General features: G+C 43.4%; 1 protein-coding gene and 1 long non-coding RNA gene across 4 annotated transcripts in view; both read left to right on the top strand.

Moving 5' to 3' along the window:
- SUGCT (succinyl-CoA:glutarate-CoA transferase) overlaps positions 1-13,089 on the top strand; it is a 760,453-nt gene that overhangs the window by 615,170 nt on the left and 132,194 nt on the right. The window lies entirely within an intron of this gene.
- LOC123384150 lies at positions 466-9,219 on the top strand. The gene is made up of 3 exons (XR_006594837.1): positions 466-1,380; positions 4,183-4,260; positions 4,741-9,219. It is a non-coding gene; the product is annotated as an uncharacterized LOC123384150 (long non-coding RNA).

Here is a 13,089-nt window from a genome sequence, read left to right as displayed (position 1 = left end):
GACAAGTTTAGCAAATAATCATCAGTTTATTGAAAGATCAGCCAGAATGTTCATCAGTGGTTGTATTATCATTTGATTATTTTTTTTCCCTGGGATCTTAATTTAAGAAAATATCCTTCAAGAGTTTTGACTTGAAAAGATGCCATCTAAAATAAACTCCTGGTTTGTCTGTCGGTGCTCTGTGTTTGGAGTGTGGAATGCAGCCCGAAGATGTTGGAAGAAGGGTTCTCACCAGTGGAATGGGCTGAGGAAAGGAATAGGGAGTAATCTGTGTTTGCCCAAGAAGGCTCATGTTCACTTAGGTTAGGATCCCTGCTTGAACAAGGTGGTGAAACTTCTTCTTTTTTTTTTTAATTTTTTAATGTTAATTTATTTTTGAGAGAGAGAGAGAGCAGGGGAGGGGCAGAGAGAGAGAGGGAAACACAGAATCTGAGGCAGGCTCCAGGCTCTGAGCTGTCAGCTCAGAATCCAACATGGGCTCAAACCCACGAACTGTGAGATCATGACCTGAGCCGAAGTCGGACGCTCAACCAACTGAGCCACCCAGGGACCCCAAGGTGATGAAGCTTCTAATTCGGAGATGAGAATCCCAGACACCCAGTAGGACCCGTCAGGGAACGCTGGTGAGTAAAGGCAGAAGAGGGAAGAAACGCAGAACGGAGCCCTGTGGTGGCACACTTCTCTTTCTGGGGACGACACAGGCTCAGCTTCTGTGTTTAGAAAGGAAAGCTGCATCAGGATTTTGTCGTGAAATCTTACAATGGAGCCATACCAATTCCTCTTTTCCTATCCAGTCCCCCTCCCCAAGCTCCGGTCCCCCATTCTTTTGAGACCCAAACACTATGGCTTCTGGACTTCACTCCCTCCTGTGGAATTCTAGCCCTCACTCTCTGAGCCACGCATATGAATTTACACTGTTTTGTGAATTCTGTATTTACGGGAACTTTCGAATCACTGTCAAAATGTCTTCATGGTACCCCAGCTGGATCGTGAGCTTGTGAACTCTCTCAGCACAATGCCCCGTCTCAAGGCTTTGTCCTCCCTCGACATGCACAGGGCAGGAGGGCTGGCCTGCACTTAGTACCCACGCTATGGCAGAGGCTCTGTGTCCTTATTCATGGCTCTGTAAGCCAGGCCCACGCTGAAGATGAGAAGACAGTGTCAGCAAGCCCACCTGGCCTGGCCCACTCATAAAGGGAGGAGCTATATGCTTCTGACTGCCTTTGACTTTGCTGCCCTTTCCATTATTATTGTCTTTGTCACGTAAGGCTGCCATAACAGAAACGTCATAGAGTGAGTGGTTTGAACCACAGACGTTTACTTATCATAGTCCCGGCAGCCGGAAGCCCGAGGTGAAGGTACTGGCAAACCTGGTGTCCGGTGAGCCTCATTTCCGGTTTGCAGATGGCCTCAACTGGCAGAGGGAGCAGAGAGAAGAAGCCATATTCTTCTTATAAGGCACTAACTTATTCAAAAGGGCTCCACCCTCATGGCCTAATTCCATTCCAAAGGCTCCGCCTCCAAATACCATCACACTGGGGGTTAGGATTTCAACATGTAAACCTTGGGGGTGTGGCAGGACACAGACATTCAACACATTACAATTATTTAGACTACAGCTACTTGCTTGTAAATAGGTATTTTCAACAATGAATCAGTGATTGAGTATTCCAATTATTTTTTGTACTGACTGCCAGATTACAATCATCTTACAACTTCTAGGATATGCTATTTGTTAAAGTGGGAATAGGAACAGAGAAGGAGGTTAGTGAGGTCTGATCAAAAATATAACCACCCTCTGGGGCACCTGGGTGACTCAGTTGGTTAAGCATCCGACTTTGGCTCAGGTCATGATCTCAAGGTTTGTGGGTTCAAGCCCCACATCGGGCCCTGTGCTGACAGTTCAGAGCCTGGAGTCTGCTTCAGATTCCATGCCTCCCTCTCTCTCTGACCCTCCCCTGCTCATGCTTTGTCTCTGTCTCTCTCTCTGTCTCTCTCTCTCTCTCAAAAAAAAAAAAATATATATATATATATACATATATATATATATATATTACATATATATAAAACCTCCCTCCTTTCAGCCACAAGCAATTTCATAAGAACAGATCAGCTCTATTTTCTAGCCAGATAAAACATATTGTGTTTCATGAGGCAGAGCTGGAAAGCAGTGTATATCTCACATTGTATGGTATAGATAACTTGATTTCCCCTTCTAATTTGTTGTAAGATGTTGCACAAGCCTCCTATATATAGCATGATACAGTGTGGAAAAGAAACTACCTATTGCCTCTATAGAGAAAAAGAGTTTAAGATCATCTTAAACTTGGTTTGGGTATGCAACAACCCTTCCTTGTAAGGAAATGATGACCATATAAAACCAAAGTATATGTTTCTTTTCTCATATTTATTAGAACTACTAGTTAGATGCTATCCTTGCAAAGAAGGATGTTGGATCAAATGTTTCAACATTGAGCCTCTGACCTAGCCTCAGAGAAGGATGGCGTCTTGGAGCCAGAGAGGTGGGTCCCCTGTGGGGTCCTTGGCATGGGCAGGTCTCACCTCTCCCTAGAGTTAAATTTAGGAGATTTTAGGAGATGTTGACAGTCCTCCACTCATTTTAGACTTTTGGATTGGGGCTCCTGGGTGGCTCAGTCAGTTAAGTGTCTGACTCTTGGTTTTGGCTTAAGTCATGTGTTTGTATGTTTGTAAGTGTGTAAGTTCAAGCCCCGCCTCGGGCTCTGTGCTGACAGTGCAGAGCACACTTAGGATTCTCTCTCTTGCCCCCTCTCTCTGCCCCTCTTGTTCTCTCTCTCTGTCTCTCTCAATAAATAAATAAATAAACTTTAAAAGAAACCAGAAAATTTGGATTTTGTTGTCACTGGATCTTGGGGAGATCCCGTAACCTTTTCAGTGATCTGATAACAGAATTCTCCCACATCACTGTCAGTTGCAAGATTCATCTCAAATGTAATTCATATGTCAGTTGCCACGGGAGAATAAAATGTCTGAACGTAAAATCTTTTTAATATTTACTTATTTTTGAGAGACAGAGACAGAGTGCGAGCGGGGGAGGGGCAGAGAGTGAGAGGGACACAGAATCTGAAACAGGCTCCAGGCTCTGAGCTGTAGGCTCAGAGCCCGACACGCGGCTTGAACGGGGGCAACAGGGAGATCATGACCTGAGCCAAAGCCGGATGCTTAACCGACCGAGCGGCCCAGGTGCCCCTGAACTTATTTTAAGATGAAAGTTCCTATTTACCCCCAGCCCAGGCCTACTTCAATTTAGAAGTCTACAGTGGAGGGGTACACAGGGCAGAGGAGGGGTACACAGTTGGCTTCTGTTCCATTTTCTCACTGTCATTTGTCTTCTACCCCCTTCCCTCCCCCTTCACCCCCCATCTTCCCCCCCCCTCGCCCCCCCGCCTCCCACCACCACCATTCCAGTGTCCTGCTGGAAAAGGACTCAAAGAGAGCAGGGCAGAAAAAGCCTCACCTGACTGATGTTGGGTAGACTCTCTCTGCGCTTGGAGACTGCTCAAGGCTGGCCCTCCCATGCTATGCTTTCAGGGGTCTTCCACTCAGAAAATCCCACTGCAGGCTCCTGACTCAGACGTGCCTCCCTGCACCTGCCAGTTAGCATTTCCTCAGCCCCAGGCTTGAACCCAGTGGGTACGATACACCTCCAGTTCTTCCTTTGTTGTCTTCCCCAAGCCTCTCTTATAAGCTTGAGGGAAGGAGGATTCTTACATGGCCAGAGGGTGGTATTCTCATAAATGCTGCTATGCTCCAGCATTCTCATTCTCAGGAGGGGGCTGTTGACCTAAGGGCTACAAAACTAATTCTCTCCACCTCCTTGCAAGTCCTGCAAAGGTGGTCTAGAACCACAGCCACCTGTTATTTGGCGTTTAACCTTTGGGCCTTTTGTGTTTAACCAAAACAGAGGTGGCCATGATTCTGTTTTAATATCCTGTAGCACTTTAAGTCCAACTTTGGACATAGGCAGGTAGCAGGCATCAGTTTGAGTATTTGTCTGGGAAGTACCAGGTGTGTATAGAATTGTTTGAATTATTCTTTCAAACACTTATTCTTTCAGACTCCAGCCCCCATCTTCTCTAACCCCTACTCTCAACCCCCTGCAACATGCTGTACATTTTCTTTCATATTCTCTTCCCTTTTTAGGAAAGGAGGCATTATGACCACATCAGGGGAGATCATTGGGCATCTATCTCGCTTTTGCCATGTAGAAACTGTCCAAAGGTATTAAGAAATATTTTACTTTTTTTAATGTTTATTTGTTTTTGAAAGAGAGAGAGAGAGAGAGAGAGAGAGAGAGAGAGAGAGAGAGAGAATGACCAAGGGAGGGGCAGAGAGAGAAGGAGACACAGGATCTGAAGCAGGCTCCAGGCTCTGAGCTGTCAGCACAGAGCCAGATGCAGGGCTCGAACCCCCGAATTGTGAGATCATGACCTGAGCCGAAGTTGGATGCTTAACTGACTGAGCCACCCAGGAGCTCCATTTTATTTTATTTAAAAAAAGGTTTTTTTGAAATATTTTTAACTTTATGTCACTTTCCATGGCGACACTATTTAGCTAACATTAATTACTGAAAACTAAACAAAACAAAACAAAAGAAACACAACGACTCACCCCCCCCGTAAAAAAGTCCAAAGATTTCCTGAGATTTGTCATGTACTGAGTTAAGTGTCTCTAAAACTGAGGTCTCTGGTTTTGCTGTAGTTTCTGTTTAATCTCCCAGTTTTGCCTGAAGCCACGAAGTCGACCTCAGAGCAGAGCCTCTCTCCAGCCCTTACTGCCTAAATGAAAACCATGTGCTTGTGTGGGTTTTCTTTGTTTTTCTTTTTAAAGTTCTTCTCCATTATTTAATGAAACTATTTAGTAATGCATAGGTCTTAAATAATAGGGTTCACATGGGCTGTTATCAATTAAGTCACATTAACACAAACACTTGTTCTCAGAAGCAAATTTAACTCTGGACATGTTTAAAGCCGATTGTAACACCCTGGAGGAAGTTAGAAACTCTTTGAATTTTTACAAGTCAGACTATACAGGACAATACATAAAAATAATATGTGTATGAAATACTTAATACTTGTACAGCTCCCATCCATCCTTTCCTCCTTCCAGGAAGGCAATTTATCAACCTAAACTCCCATCCTGGGTAGTGTTACTTCTGACCCCGGTTTAGCGGTAGAAAAATCTAATTCACACTGGAGGTATGTCACATCCCAGAACTCGGGATGCAAATCACAAATCTGTATGCCGAGTGGGTTGTGGAGATGCCTCTTCTTTCCACCTGCCAGGAGTTAAGATTGTCTGGAAAAGAAGAATTGCAAGGGTATGACTTGAATTCTGAAAATCATGCCTTCTATTCTACTGAAACAATATTTTAAAGAATAAAATCCTTTTTTTTTTTTTTTTTTGCTTTAAAACAGACCAACCTAGTACAGATAGGTCATTCTTGAGTATTTGTTCATGCCATTTGCATAACAGAGAATGAGCCCTTTATGGTCAGTGCAGCAAACACAATGGAGGTGTTGATGTGGGGGTGGGATGGAGAGATTTTGCCACTGTGACCCAATCTGCACAATTGCAAACAACATTTGGCCTTCTGGAAGCCCCTTCTCTTACTTCCTGGCACATTCTCTCCTGCCTGACTGCAGGATGGAAGGACTATCACTCTATAGCATGCTCCAATGGTGAATTCTCCTTATTTCCCACAAAACTAACAAGCAAAAAGGCCCAACTCTTCATTTCCCAGCGGGTGCTCTCACTAGAAGAACAAATGAAGTGAGGCGATTTGCAGTTGGATGTGAGCCACTGCTCACTGAGCCACTGATATGTACATATCCAGCGGTGAGCTGGCATATCCCCCTCGGATATGGCGACGGACAGCAGCTCACACTCTACATGTGTGGGCGGAGTTTACCCGCCATCTCCCCCACCCCCAGCCTCCTGTGTTCTCTCTCTCTTGGCTGGGCACAAGCATGTCACCAAGCATGCAAGCTACTGAGTGGATAATGTGTCCAGGCTTCTCGTCCCCACTGCGTCTTCTAACCTGGTTCTGGCTCAGTTTCCCCAGACTTGCCATTGGACATTCTCACTGCCATTTCAGTGACTGAGCCCATAGGTCGGCTTGTCATTTCCTCAACCCAACAGGCTGCTGGTACACACACCAAATCCCATTCTGCATCTTCGGAGCCCTTTGATTCTTCAGACATCTCTTCCATCTGGTTTTCTGTCCTCCTCCCTTCCTCTTGGACCACTGTCTCCTTCTTTGTCCCCTTGTCGCTCTCCCCCTGGACACGCTAAACTGAGGATTGGGTTTTACAGCACTTCCTAATCGACTTAATCTTTTTTCTCCACTGGCTGGTTCTCTGAGGGCAGTTTTGTGCCCATCTGCCTGTCATTAGTGCTGGGCACAGAGTAGCTGCTCAGCAAGTGTTAGTTGAGTGCACCGACTGGATGTGGGCATTGTAAAAGATGAACTTGTGAACTCATTTGCTGAGCTGAGTGGGGGATGTATTCCTGACTTTAGTCCCGGTGGGCTTCTAATAAATTCCTGTGGAGTTTTGTTGAGTACTGAAAGCAGAAACTTTCCAGTCTTGCTTGGTAATCCCTCCTCCCTGCTTCCAGCCAGAGGAATCGTCACCAGCAATGAGAAACACTAGTTTTTAGTTCGCTGGGTCCTATTATATATTACGTGACTGAAGCCAAAATGGCCTCTCACCCCTAAAACTAGAATCCCTTCAGAAGCCTGCATCGTGGCTTCAAACCTATAACTTAAGCCAAAGTGTACAAATTGTTTCTACAAATTAATCAATCAATGGAAATCTATTAAATCCTTGCTCTGTGGATGCCAAAATGATTGGGATTACTGTGAGCAAACAAACAAACAAAAAAAGGAATTGCTCAATAAATACTGGAGTGATTGGTGTATTCATTTGTGAAAAAGTAATTTTCAACTTTATTAAAGAATTAAGTAAAATATAATAACAGGAGGAAACCCAGGTGAATGTTTATTCCATAAAATCAGAAATTATGAGCAAGACAGCTATTGAGGAGACCATTTGACCATATAAAAACTAAAGTCCTTTGTGTATCTATGAGCACAGCCACACATATAAAGGCAAATGCCATATCTTATGGCATTCAAGACATCAATTATATGATGCATCACTATATTATCAATGTCACTGAAAGCAGGAAAAATAACAAACCACCAGTTAAAATATGATAGGCCAACAATTATGAAACATGAATTGATTTTAAGGATGTTAAAATGTGGGTGGAAAATGTGCCTCTTGGGATCGAGGAGGTATGGTAGCAAACTAGAAAAAAAAAACATGACAGAAACATGTCATCTACTCACCTCCAATGGGAACATAACTTAGCACAATCTTTCTGGATATAATTTAGCAGTTATGTACCAAGATTTTTGAAACATGCATTCTTTTGACCCACAAATTTCACTTCTTGGAATTTGCGCCGAGGAAATCATTAAGAATGTGTAGAAAGATTAAGCTACATATTTGTTCACTGCCATAATATTTATAAAACCAAGACATTGGCATACCTTAAATGTTCAGAAATCAGTGATTAGTTTCTGCAACACATTATAGCATATCCATATCAGGGCACTGCCTTCAGTCATTAAAAATGACGCCGTAGATGAAGATTAATTGGCAGGAAAAGATCTTTGCTGCATGTTTTGATTTCATTTCTCCAAGAAAATATCTATAGATGTAGCTGTGTAGATATGAATATACAGAGGAAAAAGCTGGAACTAAATTTATATTAGAGGTGGTTTTTGAGGGTGGTGCTATAATGCTAATTTTATTTTTATTTTTTCTCATATATTTTAGTTTCTTTTAAAAATATAATTTATACTAGCACAATAATGAAATGTTATGTCTATTTAAAATGAAAGTCTGCCTTGAAGAGATTTAAAAGACTATTTGACACATTAAGGGGAGAATACAAATGAAAATTATTGAAATAAAAAATATAAACTATGCCCTTGGTTTTAGGCATTTGTGGAAAATCATTTTTCATGCCAAGTAATGAACATTCTGGTATAAAAACTGGTTTCTCCCTGTTTTATTGCTACTTTGATTAATAACAAGTCAAGTTCCTATTTGTGTCTCATGTGTATATTAAGACTCTGACCCCTGCAACCAAATTCAACAAGACCTTGTGAAAAATTTCAGAAACGATTCTTGAGAAGTAACCAGGCACTTCGAAATTAACAAGTATTCAGTGTAACCTGACCTTCAGTGTCACATTTTAACATCTGTTTTTCACGTTGTGATACTTATTTGAGATCTGGTATTATTAAGTAATGAGGAAAATATCTGACTGTTACCATAGGTAACAGAGCAGTAACTTGAGGCGGATGGATTGGCATGCTTTGTCTCTATAATGTAATTCAAATAAAGTCATAACATTATGGCTATAGCCTTCATCCGTCAAGCATTTATACATATTTTTCCCTCTGATAAATGAACTGCTAGGCTTTATGACTGATTAATAATAGTCCAATAAAAAGGAAGAGAAACAGCTTTTGGCCTTCCATTTAAAATTGCCATCGGCAGTTTGGAGATTTAGGTATATACGTAAACATTTTTTAAGTGATTCTGCAGTGGCATTTTTTTTTCAAGTGAAAGAACTTTGAGTATTTTAAATAATACTTATTGAAACGGATTCCACATACTTGTGTCCGAGCCAGTGTCCACACTATTGCCACAAACTCTGGGAACAAGTTCTTATAATATTAGAGACTACAAAAATATTTATTTATAGTCTTTCTTCCCAAAGACTACATCATATAAAATTTTTTAAAAACCCCACGGATATGAAAGGAGACCACTTTGAAAAGGTGGTTGAATGTAGCTGCTTCAGCTACTAAGATAGTTCTGGAGATTTCCTAGGCAGCATTCCTAGAGTGGAAATTTCATCGAGTTATTGCATGCTTCAACTTTGTAGCGTCTCTTCGTTGTCCTTAGGATAAAGTTCCAGTCCCCTAACATGGCTTACAGAGCCATGTGCGATCTGGCCCTGGCCAGCCTCCCCACCTCATCCTTCCCTGCCTACTGCTCCCCACTCTACCTTGCTCCTTTCTCTCCTCCTCCTCCTCTTCTTCTCCGTCTTCCTCCTCCTCTCCTCTTTTTTTCTTCTTCACCTGCCACATCCTCCTCTTTCTCTTCCTCCCCCTCCCTCTTCCTCCTCCTTCTCCCCTTCCTTCTCTCCCTCCCCTCCCCCACCCCCTCTTTCCTCCTCCTCCTCCTCACCTAACTTTCTGGCTGCTCTGTCTAGTGTTTGCAGTAAGTCAGTTTCTCCACTCTTGACTCTCCTTTCCTTCAGAAACTTTTGGTTCCACTTGCTCTTCCCACATTGATCCCTTTGACAACCTACACAGCTATAGCCAGCCCTCAGGTCCCACAAGTCAAGGGGCCTCAGAATGCATAGCCATCGACTCAAAAGCAGCTCAAGCTGACCAGAACGGGGTCAGGCAAAGAGTTACCAAAGCCGATGACAGAAAATTCAAAAGCAGAATAAGGTTGAAAATTGGGTGAACACAGAGGGAGAATTGGGACGAATAAGAGAAGCTGGTGGGCAAGATGAGGCGAGACACCTGGAGAACCAGTGTGAGGACACGCAATTTCATGTGCGACTTCTGAGGCGGTGCTCGGCACACAGGCCTCCAGTGGGACCATCACACATTGAAATTGTAGTCACTCTGCTGCTCCCTGTGACTTTGGACAAGTCATGTAATCATTTTAGAGTCATATGACTTGTAAGCTCTGTATTTGCCAAAGTTTGGCTTGGCAATATTCAGAGGTGCATGGGGCTATGGCAGGGGTTCCCAAAGCCATAGGATTATAAATGACACACCTTCTTAGGGTGTCTGAGTGGCTCAGTGGGTTAGGCGTCTGACTTCTGCTCAGGTCACGATCTCGTGGTCCGTGAGTTCGAGCCCCGCGTCGGGCTCTGTGCTGACAGCTCAGAGCCTGGAGCCTGCTTTGGATTCTGTGTCTCCCTCTCTCTCTGCCCCTCCCCAACTCATGTCTCATGTGTGCACACGCACACACACGCTCCCTCTCTCTCAAAAATAAACAGCCATTAAAAAAAAAGTTTTGTTTTTTTTTTAAATGATGTACCTTCTTGGAGCATTCATCTTATGTAATGGAACAACATTAACATCATATATTTAAATTTACAGAAAAATAGATTTGTTTAGGAGTCAAAAGCAAAATTTGAATACTGTTTTAAGAGAAGCATGAGATTACAAAGAAATGTTATCCATGGCCTCTGTAGGCTTCCCCCCAAATCTCTGAGGGCCTCTCAGTGCACATGTGTGGATTACCCAGGCTCCTTCAAGCTGAGACAAGAGGGGTTTTTTTGTTTTGTTTTTTAATAAAAAGATTAGTGTAACATGTTAAATAGGAACTTTGTCAAGAGTAGTATTCTGCCTCTTTGAGATAAGTTATCACAATAATCTTAGTATGACCAAATGTCACCAATCTGTCGTGTGTTTGCTTCTTGAATGTATGGGTCTTGTATTCAAGCTCATCTTTTACATACCAGCTTTGAAATAGGAAGACACATGACATTTGGACAACATGAAGGAAGCCCTACCATAGGTTCCATACAAGATTTGAAAACAGAACTATATTTTCTCATGTCTTTCTAGGTTCCACCTGCATTTATTACAGTAGGAATTTTCCTCCCTGGTCTTTATGAGCCTTATCTTTCAAAAGCACAGCTAAGGTTCATTTTCCCAAACAATGAGTCTGGGTGACAGTAACTGGGGCTTTTGATTTGCCCACTTCTGTGACTTGTTTATGCGAGGCCCCTGAGTAGGCAGGTTCTGGATCCAGGCTGTAACCGCTCTCTTCACTCTGAGGACGTGTTGAGGGATGAAAGCAGGGCCCAGACAGTCACTGCCTGTCAGTTGCTGTGGAAGTGAGCACCCCTTGATTTAGAAAAGGTTGGGGGGGTAGGGGCACCTGGGTGGCTCAGTTGGTTAAGTGGCTGAGTCTTGATTCCAGCTCAAATCATGATCTCACAGTTCAGTTCGTGAGTTCGAGCCCTGCATCAGTCCCTGTGCTGACAGTGTGGGGCTGGCTTCAGATTCTCTCTGTCGGTCTCTGCCCCTCCCCTGATTGTGCTCGCTCATGCTCTCTCTCAAAATAAATAAATAAACATTTTAACAAATAATAAAGTAAAAAAAAAAAGGCAGAAGGTAAATCATGGGTCTGGGGGTTAACCAACCAGATTAGCACAGAGTTCCCATGTTACACTATTCCTCATTCAAGTGCCACTCATTCGAGCGGTCTTTTTGTTTTTCATCTCTTGAGAGGTATCGTGGGCTTTCTTCACCGAATGTTCTACTTAAGCCCTCTGAATAGTTTGCTCTCTGCCCAGGGGCAGCAGATAAGGAATAATATCAGCGCATCTCTCTGTGAGACATAATGGTGAAGTGCTGCAATGCATGGAATTTTATTTGGGCCTGCGATTTAATAGATGATGGACTATCTCTAGGTCAGATCGAGTCCAGATCAGTCACTACCATCTGTCACCAAGCTACAGCCAACTGGCAGCTGGTTGGTGGCCATTATGGAATCCATTAGTAATTTCAGTTCAGTTCTTAATTAATGGACATACTTAGGTACAGAACATTCCATAATTGGCCATTTTCTTAAGTGGCTTCATTCCGTTCCTATAACCTGGACCTTCTTGGCCCCTGAGGAGTGTCCTTTGGTTTGGAGTGGGGATAGGATTTCTTCTGTCCCAGTTCACGCATGCAGATACCGTCTGTGGAGAAATGGTAGGCTTTGAAATTTAGGTTTACGCTGCTTGAAGAAGCAAATAGGTTTCCCAACGAGACTTCCTTCTAGAATTGGAGGTACTTGAAGACTGCCCTTTCTAAAAGACTGAGGGCTTTTAGTGCTGCACCTCCGTTGTGGTCCTAAGTGAAAGCCGGTCTTACGGAAGGCTGTGACAGGAAAGAAAACCAACCTGTTTAAGTCTGAGGCAAGCTGGCCTTGTTTGGGGCCATTGTCCCGGAAGTTTTTATTTTATCTGAACAACTTCATCCACCACAACTTGACGGAGCAGAGAACTTCCTCTTTCTACCAGTAAATTTTCCTAAATAATAAGCACAGTGAATAATAATCAATTGGGGAACATTTTTAACAGAAAAAGAGGCCGATGGCAGCGAAAACCAAACAAGCATGCAGCTCCTCAATTTAAAGAAATCCGAGCCTGCTCTTATACTATAACGTAGGAGAGCCTTTTGGCAGAGTCATAGTTTTGCTCTATTTTTGTATAATAAATACACATATAATCAAGTGAAAATAGACCTTGCTGCAGTGTTCAGCCGTTCCCATGCTGTGACGATGTAGCTCATTTAAATGCTCCTTGGGAATGTTGGCTCGTTCAATGAGAAAACAGTCAGTTTTAGACCAAATATAGTCAATTCCAAAAAGCAGTCAAACCAGTAGCATGAAAATGAATTTTTCACTTCTTCCACTGGTTGTTTTGGAATCCCATCGACACGGGCAAGAGGATGGAATGAACATTCTAAAACCGCATTGTTTATCCACTCTAGACACAGTGGGCTTCAAGGAGCCCCGATGAATCTGCATTTTCTTAAGATGCTTGTGGTCCCCCAAACAGGACCTTCCGGGGGAGTGGGTGGAAGGGGGTGCTCTCTGGACCTATCACCTCCTGAGGAGGACAGATGTTGTGAAGATCCCGGGCTGTGGTGCTGGCAAATGGCCAGAGACTGTTCCGTTCCCCACAACCCCGTGCACAGAATTTTCACCTCTGGTGCAGCTGATGAGTCTGGAACGCAGGCTGTGTGCATTTCTCCTGCCGAGGCAAAAGCGTCTCCTTACAAGGAATCAGCTTCATGAGGAGATTTAGTCAGGTTCAGGGGCTAAACCTACACCTTGGTCTGATAGCTCCGTTTCAGCAAGCAGCCTCTCAGGAGATGACCTTGCACAGGATGTCACTCTCAGTGACTCCTCGCACGGAACTGCATTGTCCTGAAATGGCGGTCAA

This window comes from Felis catus, chromosome A2, assembly GCF_018350175.1.
Source record: "Felis catus isolate Fca126 chromosome A2, F.catus_Fca126_mat1.0, whole genome shotgun sequence".
Lineage (NCBI taxonomy): Eukaryota > Metazoa > Chordata > Mammalia > Carnivora > Felidae > Felis > Felis catus.
The sequence above is the reverse complement of the archived record's forward strand: the minus strand, read 5'-3'. Positions and strand labels throughout refer to the sequence as shown.